At 45.1% G+C, this 14751-nt stretch overlaps 1 long non-coding RNA gene across 1 annotated transcript in view; it reads right to left on the bottom strand.

Moving 5' to 3' along the window:
* LOC144821873 (uncharacterized) overlaps positions 1-14751 on the bottom strand; it is a 256340-nt gene that overhangs the window by 69962 nt on the left and 171627 nt on the right. The gene's annotated exons all lie outside the window — the stretch shown is intronic.

The following is a 14751-nucleotide window of genomic DNA, read 5'->3' as shown; positions in this document are numbered from 1 at the left end:
GACTGTTGTTACCTCCCTTGGGACTGCTAACTGCTCGCCGGACCAGCTGCGCGGGTCCCGCTTCGCAGTGTGAGGAGGGTGATTGTCAGAAGTTGGAGCGGAGCGTGTGGGGCGAGAATAGAACTGCAGCAGAGCTGCGAGCTGCGCAGCAGGGACTCCGTATCCCAGGAGCCCCTGCATCGACCATTTGGCACACCTGGTCCGCTCTCCCTGCTTGCCACGCCCCCCGCCCTCGACCTACCCCTCATAACAGGACCAGTATACCGCTGCGCGGGAGCGCGCGGGAGCGTCCCGGGAGAAGCCCGGGACAAGGGCGGGCCCGTTTGTGCCCGTTCGTGACCGGTCTAGACCGGACCGGGCCCCTCCTCTAACCACTGAGTGTTAGGGTTCCGATTTCTAAATTGAATACATCTCTGCTCTACCTCCTCTAATCTCCTTTGGTTACACTGTCACCCTAAACTCATGTTACGAACATACACTGCTTAGTCTAATTGAATCCTCCCTATTATGTCAACTCGAGGAAGTAGAAGCAAAACTGCTGCTGGGGAGGGACAACTGATAGGCCCCTTAGATAGTTTCTTAATCAGAGCCAACTCGTTAATAGATCAAAGCATCTCGATTATGGAACGTCGAGTGTCTCAAGATTTAGCCTTAGCGAGGAGATCCTCCATGGGTCACCTAGCTGACGCAAGATCACCCGAACAGACCAGGAATGCTGAAATAATTGAATCCCAAGGCCAAAGATATAGTTTACCTAATACGGTAGATCTATCGGCTTCGCAGCTCTCTGACTCACAACTAAGCCTAAACCTTAATAAGACCCCAGAACTCGTAATAGAAACCACCCCAGAAGATGTAAGGCAGTTGAGAGGGAAAAGGGAGGGAGCGGTAAGGAAAAAAAAAGCGCCAGGATTAAAAACCCCTAAAACTAATAAAACCAAAAACATACGTAAAAGCCAGGGGAGGAAAGATCAGCCACCCCCACAAGGGGAAACCAGCATAGTCACACAGTAATTGTACATCAAGCATCACATGACACGCAGGGTCCCATTAGTCTAGAATCTTCGACAGTCCTGTTACAATCTAATGAACTAGTTGATAATAATGAGAACCAACTTCTAACAAAAATTAGGGACCTAACACCAATAAAAGCCAGACTGTCACAAATAGAAAAACAACTGTCAGATCTGTCAACAACGGCGAAAGCTAAGCCAAATTTAGGACCACAGAAGATTGGGGGAAACAAACAGACACCAATCCCTCCAACCGGTCAACCAACTAAAAAACCGGTAGCTCCAGGGCCCATAGTAAAACCAATTCAATCCACACTAGCAAAAAGTGATACAAAACAGAAACCATTAAATTCAATCACAACTCCAAACATTAAACCAAGCACCATCACAGGACAGAATAATACGGCCCCCAAATCACCACCTACACATTTTAATAGAGGGTGGGACAGAAGACAGTTCGATGGCAGATTCCCTGTAAATATGCCACCTGAGGCTAGTCCATTCGTAGTAGTAATGACCGGTGTACCGGAACTGACAGATCATAACTTAGAGCCTACCTGGTCCCTGAAAAATAAGGCCCAACATTGGCTTAATACGAATCGTCCATTCCCACCAACCGGGTCAACCAAAATCCTTAAGGTACGAAGGGCACCCTGGGTAGGGCACGGAAAGAAAACAATACAGGGAGATTGTGTTCTTATTACCTTTGAAGGCCCCAGAGTAGCTGACTATATCTGTTCATGGGATTACTCTGGCCAAACTAGCGGTATAGGAACTAAGCGCCTGTCCTTCTTTTATCCCCTGAGACACCGTAATGGCCCGTATCAGGAAGGATCCTGGTATACAGTAGGCCCACGGCATCGGGCGGAGAGAGGGATGAATGGGGAGGATATCACCAAAGGGATCACCATAGAGAACCATCGAATTGGGAGGGCTGGAGCGGCATCCCAATAACAACAAACAGATAAAGCTGTCTTGAGATGGTTGATTGACCATCATCGGTTGATGAACCCTTTTGGCCCCAGCCAGTGCAGTCTGAACCAAAACCTCATACAGTTGACGTGACCAACAACGACCCCCAAGCTCTAAGTGTTGTTTTTTGGAACATTGCTGGCCTCCGTAATAAGATTGAAGATGGGACTGCCCTGAATTTCCTGGGCAAAGTAGCAATTATCTGCCTCCAGGAGACATGGGCTGTGTCGGAACTTCATCTCCTGGGATATAGGACGTATTTTTCTCCAGCTTTGGCAGGAACAATGGGTAGGCCTGAGGGGGGACTAACTATTTATATAGCAAATACTATCCAGTTTTTAAAAGTAACTAAGGTAGAACTTGATATAAATTTCCAGCTGGTCTTCCTTTCCCTTTCTAGTACTGAGACGGCAGTACTTGTGAACTTTTATAATAACCTAGAAGAAGGGCAATTCCTGAGGGTGGTATCGAACCTCTATGAGAAATTCTCCCATCTCAGACAGTCTAACGGAGGAAAAGGTACTGTATACTTCTTATGGGGGGGGATTTAAATTTACACCCCTGCACACAAGATGGAATTAACTGTGGCAGGTTAGTAAATGTACACGATACCCCCCCTTACCCATTTTACCCATAGTAACAAGTCAGGCACTGCCATGACTGAGTTACTAGTAGATTTAGACCTTCAAATAAGAAATAATTTAATCCCTGACAACAACCAGCTACAATCAACATATCTGGGGAGAGGCCACCAATCAACAGTCGATTACATTCTTTTATCAGAAGGCCTATTAAATAGAGCAAAGCAGTTTGAGGTCCTACAAAATACATTAAGTGACCATTCAGCTCTTAGAATAGAACTCTCTCTAATCCAGAGACAATCCCTTACCCTAACCATAGCAAAAGCATTGCATCAGAACAGACTACATATAGCACAGACAAATGGGTACACCATAAAATGGGGGAAGATAAACCCCGGACAAAATACAGAAGACCTTATAAAAGCAGCCTACCCCTACATAATAAAATGCCTAGACTTAACTACAACAGAGGAAGAAGTGCTAAGCAATTTCTCCTTAATATTGGGCATTATAAAGGGGCTCATGATAGCACAGCCGAAACGGGAAACAACAACTACGAAAGGCTGGTTTAACCATAGTTGCACAGTCACGCATACTAATCTAAAAATAGCACTGAATAATGATATTAGAGATCCCCAGTTAATTACAAAACTTAGAAAAGAGTACACTTCTGCACGTAAGCAAAGAAAGGCCGAGTTGAAACAGGCCCTCTGGGATGAACTTCATAAAAGTGCCCTAGAAAATAACAGCGAGGCCTTCTGGAGAGTAGTCAAATCTCCATTTTTAGCTGACAACGATCTCCCAAAGATCGAAGAGGCCATTGAAGAAGAAGTCTGGGTGTCCCATTTTTCAAAAATATTTCAGAAGTCTCAACTTCCAGCAGGGGGAGAGATAGTTCACCCAGCGGTCACTTATCCAATTCCTTTAGAATTCGACATCACGGAGGTCCTATTGGCCGTAAAACTAAGCAAACACGGTAAAGCACCGGGCCCAGATGGGGTCCCGGTGGATATTTTTAAATTTAACCATGATCTCTGGGCTCCTATACTCACCAGGGTCTGTATGGCAGCCACAAAGAGGGGCTTGTTGGAGTCCTGGACCAGGTCCATCATGGTTCCAATATTTAAGAAGGGAGACCGCCAAGAGGTCTCATGCTATCGTCCCATGTCACTGCTGGATTCGCTGGGCAAAGTAGCTGGTAGGGTTGTCCTTGAGCGACTCCAGCAGTGGGCTGAAGAAGAGGGAATTTTGTCAGAACTACAATTTGGCTTCAGGGAAGGTTTTGGCACGATTGAACAGGCCTTAAACCTATCCCTGATTCTAGGCAAATATACACATGCAAAACAGGATAAGCTCTACATGGTCTACGTGGACCTGTCCGCAGCATTTGACTGCGTGTCCCATTCAAAGCTGTGGTCGGTCCTAAGACAAATGGAAGTGGATCCTCCCCTTCTGGATTTCCTGAGGGAACTATATTCTAAAGCCTCCGCTAGAGTCTGCTTTGGCGTGAAGGGTGAGCTGTCCAAATAGTTTGGTGTGGAGCGTGGAGTAAGGCAAGGATGCGTTCTGGTCCCCTTTCTTTTTTCTTTGTATACAAACAGCTTGGAAATGGAGCTGTTGAAGGGGGGTCAGGATCTCCCACAAGTACAACAACGCCTTATTCCCGCTCTGCTCTATGCAGACGACACCCTCATCCTGGCGCGTACCCCGCGTGAGCTACAGAAGGCCTTGTCAAGGTATGCAGACTACATGGGCAGTCTTGACCTACACATAAACACCAAGAAGACCTTCGTAATGGTAGCAGGTACAGGAAAAAAAAACACCAAAGATATTTTCCTCAATAACCAAAAACTGGAAGTGACGGACAACTATCCCTATCTAGGCATTACAATAAACAGAAGTCTGAATTGGAAATCAGCGGTTGAAACTAGAAAACATCTTCTCAAGAGAGCCATAGCTGCCCTGATAAGCTTTTCCCAAAAACTAGGCAAAAGGCCCCCTGTGGAACTATTAAAAATCTATCAAGCCAAATGTCAAGCAATAGCACTATATGGAGCTGGCGTTTGGGGACACGTAGATGTCAGTGCTCTGCAGGTGGCAGAAAACACATTCTTAAGATTTCTCCTCTCAGCACCCAGAGGAGTTTCCACATATGCATGCCACATGGAATTAGGGATACCACACCTAGAGGATCTGGCAAAAGTCCAACCTCTGCTTCTCTGGAGACGTATATGGACCTCTGAAAAAAATATGTTCACAAAGGCAATAGTGGCAGACACAATGGCCCTAGACTATTCAGTGAAAATTAAATGGCTCCGCTATATCAGAAATTTCTTCACTGACATAGGCTTAGAGATCTTTTATAACACACCTGAAAGGATCAAAGAGCTATTGAGCCACTTAGAAGGACTAAGGCTAGTAAATGAGTCAGGTAAAGCCTCCATCCACCATTCAATCATGGTTCAGACCACTATTAAGATTCAGCCATATTTAACACTTGATATTAGTATTTTCGATCGCTTTTTGCTAACTAGATTTAGATTAAATCTTTTCCACCGCTTAGTAGCCTTTCCAACCAGGAATACCTGGGAGCCAACCCTTGGACTCTGCCCATGCGATGATACGTCATCACAGACTACCATACATACTGTGTTGTTTTGCAAATTTTACCAGGTCCACCGCAAAATTTGGCTGCTAACACTGTTAAAGCGATGGGGTATTAGACAGTGCCGTCCTGCTATGTTGTGTCTTCAATTTTTAGAATCTGAATGTATTTGTTATCATGTGGTCAATTACTTGAAATGTATTTTTAGGCACAGGAAAAACCTCTGAATGAAATTGTCGAAATCCTAGAATAATGTTTTTTAAGGTGTAAGAACAGTAGATGTTTCAGCACCCAGGCTAAAGAGTTGCACAGCTAAATACAAGGTCCAAAGAAAAGACGACACTGGTTGATGGGGGACTAATAGGTATTGGAAAGAATCTTTTTTACCAATGTGAATTTACTGTGTTACACTGCGGTGTGAGGTCAGAATTAGCATAGGAAGTAGAGTGTCAATGTGTCTTTGAAACTCCACGTTGACGGAGATTTGAAGTGTCTGCCTTATGTCCCACCAGTGCTAGGCAGATGGTTCTCATGGCTAGGGTCATGAAGTGTGTCTGCGCGTGCGCAGGTGAGTGTGCTTATCCCCATTTATACATTTACAACTGCTGTGTGTTCAGGACAGAGGCGGTACTGCATGATCAGCCCTCAAGGGACCGTGAAAGTGCTATCTTGTGATGCTCTAACACCTGCACTCTCATGTCAAACAATTTCAAGTTCCGTTCTCTTGCTCCAGAGTTAACCCATCAGGCACTGGCTCTGGAATTATTTACATCCTGTGAAGATTGTTACCTGTTGCTCTGTGCTCAATTGTGTGCGATGCACATCATTAAATAACCATTACATACGTCAGCCAGAAGGTGAAAACAGAACATGCCAAAATGTATAAAGGCACACAGGTCACTGCAAACTGCGGTGCTCTGATGGTAAGAGGTCTGAGTATCTTAAACGTTTTTTCTGATGTTTGCCATGAGCTGCAAATAAGGAGTTTGAATTTTGGCAGGGCCAGTTCAGCCCTCCATCTTTCCGAGAAAGACAAATGAAATATCAATAGGTATAGTGATAATGTAACTTCTGTTTAAAAAAAAGAAATGCTGACAACCCCAGATGTACAACGTGAAACACCGTGGATAATCCTTACAGTTAGTGATGCAGCATTCGATGAAGAGGACAGTTCAGGAGGAGTCTCTTAGAATAAATGTATTTAGACAATTTGTGCACAAATCGTCATGGATCCTGTAGATGTTACTCTGCTTTCTGGTGCAAGTTGCCCACTCCTCCCTGCCAGGCCCCTATGCTAAGTTGTGAGTGTTTCAGGGGCATGTGTAAGGAGGCGTCTATCAACATCAAGGCTGTAAGGCTGTGCTGGATGGATAGGGCACAGAATGAGCACTAGGAAAAAGAAGCGAGAAAAGAGCATGGCAGGGGGCCGATATCAAAGTCACACCAGTGGAAACCTTGTCGAGGACTCAGGCAGGTGGAGATAGATAAAGCTGTGTTTACTAGCTAGATCCCAGTATCACACGTGGGTTGCTTACAGAATGGGATGTATTTATCACCTCCTCCCCATTACTCTCAAAGTGAGAGAATGAGAGGTCTCTTAGTACATGCCATTGCGTGCTGAGAGCCAGCCCTACTCTAACTTCACACAATCTCCACGCTTGACAGAGATCCAGTCTCTCCACCCCAATCACTGCCGGATCGGCTACAAGGATTTTGTACCTCTGGGCCCCCTCGTGATGCGCGTTTGATCCGCAGCCCTGGATGACCTCTTCTTCCACACTTCTCGGACTCCGTGCCCCCACATCAGCAGATTGCTCGCTGATACCGATCCTAATTGGCCCCTTGATTCTAAATGACCTCTTATGACGTTCCGGACCACGGCGACTAACACCTGTCTCCTCCCATCCGGCACTGCCTTCGACCCAACCCAGTCCTGATGATGATCCCGATTAATGTGGATCAAAACACCGTCGACCTTCATAGGCGCGTTACACAAAATGGTTCACGAACAGTACACCGAACCGAAATAGAAACAAACTCCTGAAGTTACCTGGAACCACATTGTGCCAATTACTCACTGTATATTCATGCACCAGTCACTTTGCGCCGCCCACGCTGATCACATTGTCACCTGCGTCGTTACCTTGGTTTTCACTCACACCTCGAACACCACGTGCAATTTGGGTTGTTTTCAATTGTATTATTTGTGTATTGCAGTGCTGTTACAACTGCCAATTGCATTTCTTCTCCCTTTTTTCCCCCCAAATGTTTATATAAATGATGCCATGAGCACATGCTACAATCATATAGAGTCTCCTTGCTTCCTTGTGGATAATGTTGTACTCATATCCTTACTAATTGCCTTTGAATAATACCAGTTGGGATACCATATGTTCTGATCATTGTGGGCTGAGCAACATTAGTTCTCTTGCCCAGGTAGGCAAATGAAGACACTAATTGCATTTATTTTGACCTTACAACTGAACACATGATTGCAGGGTGCGGTACATGAGCCGACACACCATTTAGTAGTTGATAGACATGCTGTTGCTTGCAGAAATACTCTAAGGAATGGAGTGTATGCCTGCACATGCCAGCATGAGTTTCTATTATTATAGGTCATGCGAGTGCATATAAAAGAACACAATCCTCCTTCAGTATAAGTATTATTATTAACCAATATTTAATTTATTTATTTTGAACTCCTCATTAACAGTACTAAAGAATGATGTATACATAGCTGCCAGCCCAGGTCTGAGAAGCATAACATTTATCAGTTCACGTTGCAGAAATAAAGTTATTTGCACAAATGCACAGTAATTGAAGGGATTTATTCATTTGATTTCTTGCATTGTTGCCAATAACTCTTTTCTTGAAGACAGTATTGCTCCTTGGGATTCTGAAGGTCATTGCTTTCAGCTCTCTATAATTGCAGGTTGCGATTTAACCTCTATCTGCGAGGTTTAAAAACTGGTTTTAGTGAAAGAATGCGTATTTTGTTATCCAAAATGGTACCTATATTACTTGTTGCCAGGCTGCGTTGTATTATGTTTTTATCTAGTCCTGTATAATGCCCGGAGAGAATTATAGATGTAGTTAAGAAGGATTGGAATAAAATGCAAAACAATAGTGACCAATCATTTCTAGGTAAATACAACAATTTATTTTTATGGATTGGCATTCAAAGTGGGTTTGCTTTCACATAATGAGGCACTGGCTGAATGGTATGGTAGCTGGGCTTTGTCTCTAAGTGAATGTGTTATTTCCAAACGGTCTGATATCTGTTAATACAACTTTCAATTTAACCTTTTCAGCGCGACCGCGATTCCCTCTCCGGTGCTGGGCCCTAATAAAAACGGGCGTGGTCATGACGGAACGGTTCCGTCATGAGCACAGCTCAACCGTAGCTCATGACGGAACCGTTCCGTCATGAGCATCGAAGGGGTTAAAGCTCCATTAATGGAGTGTTTGAGTATAAACATGTCCTTTAGGCTTAGGTATAGAATTAATATCTAGGCTGCACCACAAGTTCTCTCCTGTAACTAGTCATATAGTTTAAATGGCAAGAGTAGCATACAGAAGTTGGTGCATGTTATATTTTATTGAGATGGTGTTAAACTTGGCAGTTGATGAATTGCTGAAAATATTTCTCAAAGTGTGTCAGGGCCTTGTTGGTACCTCAAAAGAACTTGCTTTGACACCTATAGTTGTTGAAACAATTTCTTTATTAAAGGTGGTATACATGCAAAATACCCTTTTGTTTTCAAAGATTTATTGAGGGGGAATCCTCCAGTCGTTGCCCCTTTGGAAGATTTGGGTTTACATGCTCATTACCAGCATATCATGACCAGGTTCACTCTCACCACTTTAAAATCTTACCAGCCGCCACTGTTCAATACTAAAATTTCTAAACCAATAAAACATGAATACCAAGATATACCTGAGCTGCTCCTGATTCAACCCCTCCCCACCCCTCTCTCCCCTGTGTCCACATTTACATACCCAGCGGGGGGTACTTTGCATCTATCTGTCCAGGCCCCTCCCTGTTGTCCTGCCTCTTATAAGGGTGTTTTCTGCCCTGAAGGCTTCAGACACAAGCCCAGACCGAGCAGCAAGGATGGAGGTGACGTCACCAACCCAGGTCTTCCTGATGCTTCTGCTCTGGATTCACGGTGAGAGCTGCGGCTGCCGGGCTGAGGGGGATTGATCAGAGAGAGATCTATTTTAACATATTAAACGTATCTGTGATGGGAAGTATATTTATTACTATTGGTTTCGTACGCTGTAAGTAGTTCTGGCTGTTCATTGTTGTCATTAATTACCTTTCTGTGTTCAGAGTCCAGAGCGCAGATTGTGCTGACGCAGACCCCAGAAGTCCTCGCGGTGACCCTGGGAGAAACCATCACAATCCGATGTCAGTCCAGTCAAAACATCGGCGATGGTTTAAACTGGTACCAGCAGAGGCGCGGAGAAGCCCCCACGCCTCTCATTTATGGGGCCACCAGTCGCCCGTCCGGGGTCTCAGAGCGCTTCAGCGGCAGCGGGTCCGGCTCTGACTACACTCTCAGCATCAGCGGGGCCGGGGCCGGCGACGCCGCGGTTTATTACTGTCAACAGTATGGATCCTACCCTCTCACAGTGACACAGAGACGAGCAAAAACTGCAGCTTCCTCTTTCTGACCTCAGTTCTCTGACAACCATCACCGCTGCTGTGCAGGACCCGTGACGTTCAGTGAACACCTGGGCAGACGGGGCATGACTCTTCACTCATCCAAGGATGTTAGTTACTTCACGAGTTAGGATTTTGCGTGTAAGATTTAGCAGCAGAGAGGTCTTTCCATTTGAAATCTAGTTTGAATTTTCTTTAGGATTTTGCGTTTTCATATGCGGGTTTTCCATGTCTCATTTCTTTCTCTGTTGTGCTCAGAAAGAACCATAACAAATAAAATAAAAAATAGTGAATGCCCTTCATAAAGTGGCAACGTGACACTATTTAGTGCCTCAAAACACTTTTAAGACCGATAAAAACAGCACACGATTAGAACAAGTCGAGGCAAAGCCAATACGGCTTGTTCTGTTTAAACAAACATTGACAACACCAGAAGGTCACAACTGGAACTGAAAATGCCAGGCAGACCCATCAGCTTTGGCAACCCTTGTTAAAAATGTACACAGAGTTCCAATAATTAAAACTGTGTGCTACACACGTGCCAAAGACACACTGAAAATACGCAAATTCCAGGTCCAAATGTGATGTTCCTCTTCCCTGGCAGTCTTGAAAAGCTGTGGTCTGCCCCAGGGCCGGTTCTAGGATTCGCGAGGCCCTGGGTTAAAAGAGAATGTGCACGGCCCCTCTAATATAGATAAGTGGCCCCTTGCAAGGAGATTATTCACAGACACTGTGGGAGGCCTATTGTCGAGCATTTTGTCGCCCCCACAGTTTTAACTTTGAGCCCACAAGCATTTCTCACACCTTCAGTCCGATAGGTGTGAGAATTGTTTGTGGGCTAAAAGTTAAAACTATGGGGGCGCCAAAATGATGGACAATGGGCCTCCCACAGTGTCTGTGAATGGGTCTCCTTTCAATTGAAGGGAGCGTCTCCCTCCCTTATGTATCCAGATACCATCCCTGAGAGGCCCGGTGAGGGGGGCCTCTCCATTTCAAAGAAAGGTGACAAAGAAAGGTGACACCTTTCTTTGAAATGGATCGCCGGGGAACCGACAGGACACATCACCAGTGCGTGGCCCCATGCTGGTGGGCTGAGTGAGAGGCCCTGGGCAGCTGCCCAGGCTGCCCATGCCTAGCGCCGGCCCTGGTCTGCCCTTTCCTGAAGCAGGCGGGAGCACCTTCCAGACGCTCGTCTGATCCTGCCCTGTAGAGGGGTAAGAGGGCAGGGGCATCTCAGATACAGCACACATCACAAAGGCTACACAAACAAATGAGCCTCCTGTGCATAATGAAGAGCGGCGGGAAAATTAGATTGGAAACACCCCCCCACGTGCTCTACAGAGAGGCAGGAGAAAGGCAACCTCCTCCGGTCTGCTGTAGTGGGACCTGACAGATGCACTCCCATCAGACGTCTGTAGCTGGTGTTGCGCGGTATAAAGGGGTTGGATGCCAAGGACGGTGCAGTAAGATACGGTGCAGATGGTTGGACAGAAGACTTCTCCTACATGCCCACTACAGATGTGGGCAAGAGCACAGTGGAATGGACGCTATTGCAAAAGTCACACTCCAGCCTGGGCACTATGCACGCGTTGTGGGGCAGATGGACCACTGTATGAACTCTAGAGAGGTGTAGAAGATCAGAAGAACTCCTGCAATAGCAACAAGATTAGAACAGGGGTAGCACTTACCACATGAAGCCTGTAGAGAAGGAGGGGGCATAGGTATACCCATACCTAGACTACAGAGAAGCTGGAACACAGAAGCACCAACTCTCTCTAACTGCAACATGGTGGAAGAGAAGACAGAATCCAGGGTGGGAAGAGGAAATGGACGCAAAAGAGGGATAGAACAGGAGGCGGCGCTTGAAAAACCGCTATAAAGGCCTGGAAGGGGAAAGACAAGGTGCTCCACATAGATGCTATACTCACATAACCTGGAAAGGTGTAATAGTTCCCATGAAGCTTCACAGGCAAGATAAAGAGCGACAGTGGAAGATATGAAATGAACAGGATAGAAGGGCAGGTGCTAGCAGCAGCTACAGTAGAGTGCTGGCACCACCAGATGAGACATGTTGACGGTAAATGACAATGGGCCATATGTATCATACAAATTCGCATTCGCAAAGGCCGAAATTCGCAGAATTTCGGCCTTTGCGAATGCGAATTTGCTAAATGGGATGTATGAATGAAAATCCGGTGCAAAATAAGGAATCGCAAAATTTGCGATTCCTTATTTTGCAATTGCATTTAAGGAATCGCAAATTTTGCGATTCCTTAAATGCAATGTATGAAGCTAAAAAAAATTGCTAATTGTCCCTAAGGAATCGCAAATTACCACCAACTTCAAGTCGGTTGTAATTTGCGAATTTCTTGAAAAATGCCAATTTGTGCATTTTTCAAAGTGCCATGTGACGCACATACATGCCCTTAGGGCATGTATGTGCACCACATGTGCACCCATGCTTATTTCAGGGGTGCAACAGGGTGTCCTTTGGACACCCCTGCACCCTAGAAATTATTCTCAATTTGGGATTAGCAAATTGCGAATCGCAAATTGAGAATACATTCCTATTCCTTCCTATGGGCCTTCCGGCCCAAAGAAATGAATGGGAAAGTATTCCTTAATTGCGAATTCGCAATTTGCGAATTTGCAAGTAAGGAATATCAAGAAATCGCAAAAAAATTGCAATTTTCTTGATACATACCAATTAGCGATTCTGAAATAGCGATTTCTTAAAAATCGCTATTACAGAATCGCTAATTGGTACCTTGATACATAGGGCCCAATGTCACAGAACTTATAAAGAGAAAATGAAGGGCTACCAATATCAAGCATTCAAACATGCTGTGCAGGGCTAACTCTGAATTTTATGCCCATTCAGCTAATTTATTCAAAGGTAGAAATACAAAAGCTCTTACTTCCAAAATGTGGGCAATAGGGAGGTACAAAAGGGGCATATCTATCAACCGCTGTGATGGAGACTGTTAGACCTGGCCCTTTTGACAGGTTGATGGCCCAACTTTTTGCCACCTATTATTCTGACCCCATTTTCATTGACTATAGGATTCTGGGCACTTTATCACTGCTGACCTGTGCTAAAGTGCCTACGCTTTTCTGTATAAATTGTGACAATGATTGGTTATCCATGATTGGCATATTTGATTTACTGGTAAGTCCCTAGTAAAGTGTATGCTGTGTGCCAGGACCTGTAAATCAATTGCTACTAGTGGGTTTGCAGCACTGGTTGGGCCACTCACACAAGTAGCCCTATAAATGTAGCTCAGACCTACCACTGTAGTGTCTGCATGTGCAGTTGTAAACTGTCATGTTGCCCTAGAAGTGCACCCACTTGTCAGGCCCAAACCTTCCCTTTCTTTACATGTAAGGCACCCCTAAGGTAGACTCAATGAACCCCCATGGGCAGGGTGCTGTGTATGTGAAAGGTAGGACATGTATTGGTGTGTGTGACATATCCTGATAGTGAAGTATTGTGTATTTTGTTTTTCACTATTGAAAAGTCCCACAGGCTTATCATTGGGACTGCACTGTAACATTTTTACATGTGTAACTTGCAATAGGGACAAGTTAGGAAAATTGAGTTTACGGGCTCTGAACTTAGAATTTATTAACACACCTTTTGGCAAAGGTAGTATTTGAATTCTGTGTTTGAAAATGCCACTTTAAGAAAGTGGGCATTTTCTTACTTTACTATTATGTGTGCCACTGTCTGTGTGTGCGTTCAGTACCTGGTGTTTGAGTGACAGGAGCTGGGATGTGCATTCACTCTAGACGGGGGGCGGTTTAGATGTGCCCTACCTTGCCTGGGTGACTGATTGCAGGACTGAATAGACCTGGTCAGCATTTACAGTGCTGGAAGGAGTTTTGCTTGCACCTGAAAAGTCTGAGTCTTTTTTAGGTCTCGCCTACACAGCGCACAAGGTACTTACAGCAGCATTAGTAGACCTGCAGACAGAGGTAGGGAGACTATGGTCTGAAAACTAACGCCTACATGCAGAGGTGGATCAGTTAAAAGCCCAGAACACTTTGGATAGTAGAAACCCAGGAACCACTCCCAAAAGCAGGAAGAGTTATATCCAGCCTGCCTGTCTTTCAGTACCATCCCATAATATTGGGGCTTCAGCGAGAGACGAAGGGAATATCCCTCCGGTGCACTTCACGGTACATACACCTAGCCCGGTCCCCCTGGCAATGCCTGAAAGGTTCAAAGGTGATAGCTCTAAGTATTGTATTTTTATGAACCAGTGTCATCTACAATTTCTATGTTTATCGATTTTGTGGTCAAGTTGGATCATAGGCTAAGTGAGAGGAAAGGAGAAAAGAATCGGGGTGTTCCTTCTAAATTTCTGGTGGTCCGCACTGAGAAAAAAGAGACCAAGGACAGTAAAGACACAAGTGAAGCCATGCAGATTGGGGGCATAAGAGTACCTCGCTCAACAGAAGAGAAAGACAAGAGGAGAAAAAATAATCTTAGTCTCTATTGCGGAAAGGGAGGTCACTTTGCCAGAGAATGCCCAGTAAAACCCTGTGTGTCCATTAAGAGCTATGCTAACAGAGGATCTGGTGCTGCCTTGTTGGGAAACTAGATCACTCGGAGAAAAGTGAGGCCAGTTCTTCAAGTGTTATGAATGCTAAAACAATCAACGACTCTCCTCTACTCAAAAACGTCACCTTGGTTATATCAATGCAAAGCAGAAAACATCTGTCCATCCTTCTGGATTCCAGCGCCACAGGGAAATTTCTTGACCTCCAATTGGCTCAGATATTAGGAATATAATTTGTGAAGAAAGATCGACCTGAACCGGTGCGAGTAGTAGACGGCACAGGACTGTCATCAGGGTTAATCACCTATAAACTCCTCCGCTGCTTATAATTTGTAGCAATGGGCACTCG

The sequence above is a fragment of the Lissotriton helveticus genome, chromosome 2_2 (assembly GCF_964261635.1).
Source record: "Lissotriton helveticus chromosome 2_2, aLisHel1.1, whole genome shotgun sequence".
Classification (NCBI taxonomy): domain Eukaryota; kingdom Metazoa; phylum Chordata; class Amphibia; order Caudata; family Salamandridae; genus Lissotriton; species Lissotriton helveticus.
Note: the sequence above shows the minus strand (reverse complement) of the source record. Positions and strands in the feature narration are given on the sequence as shown.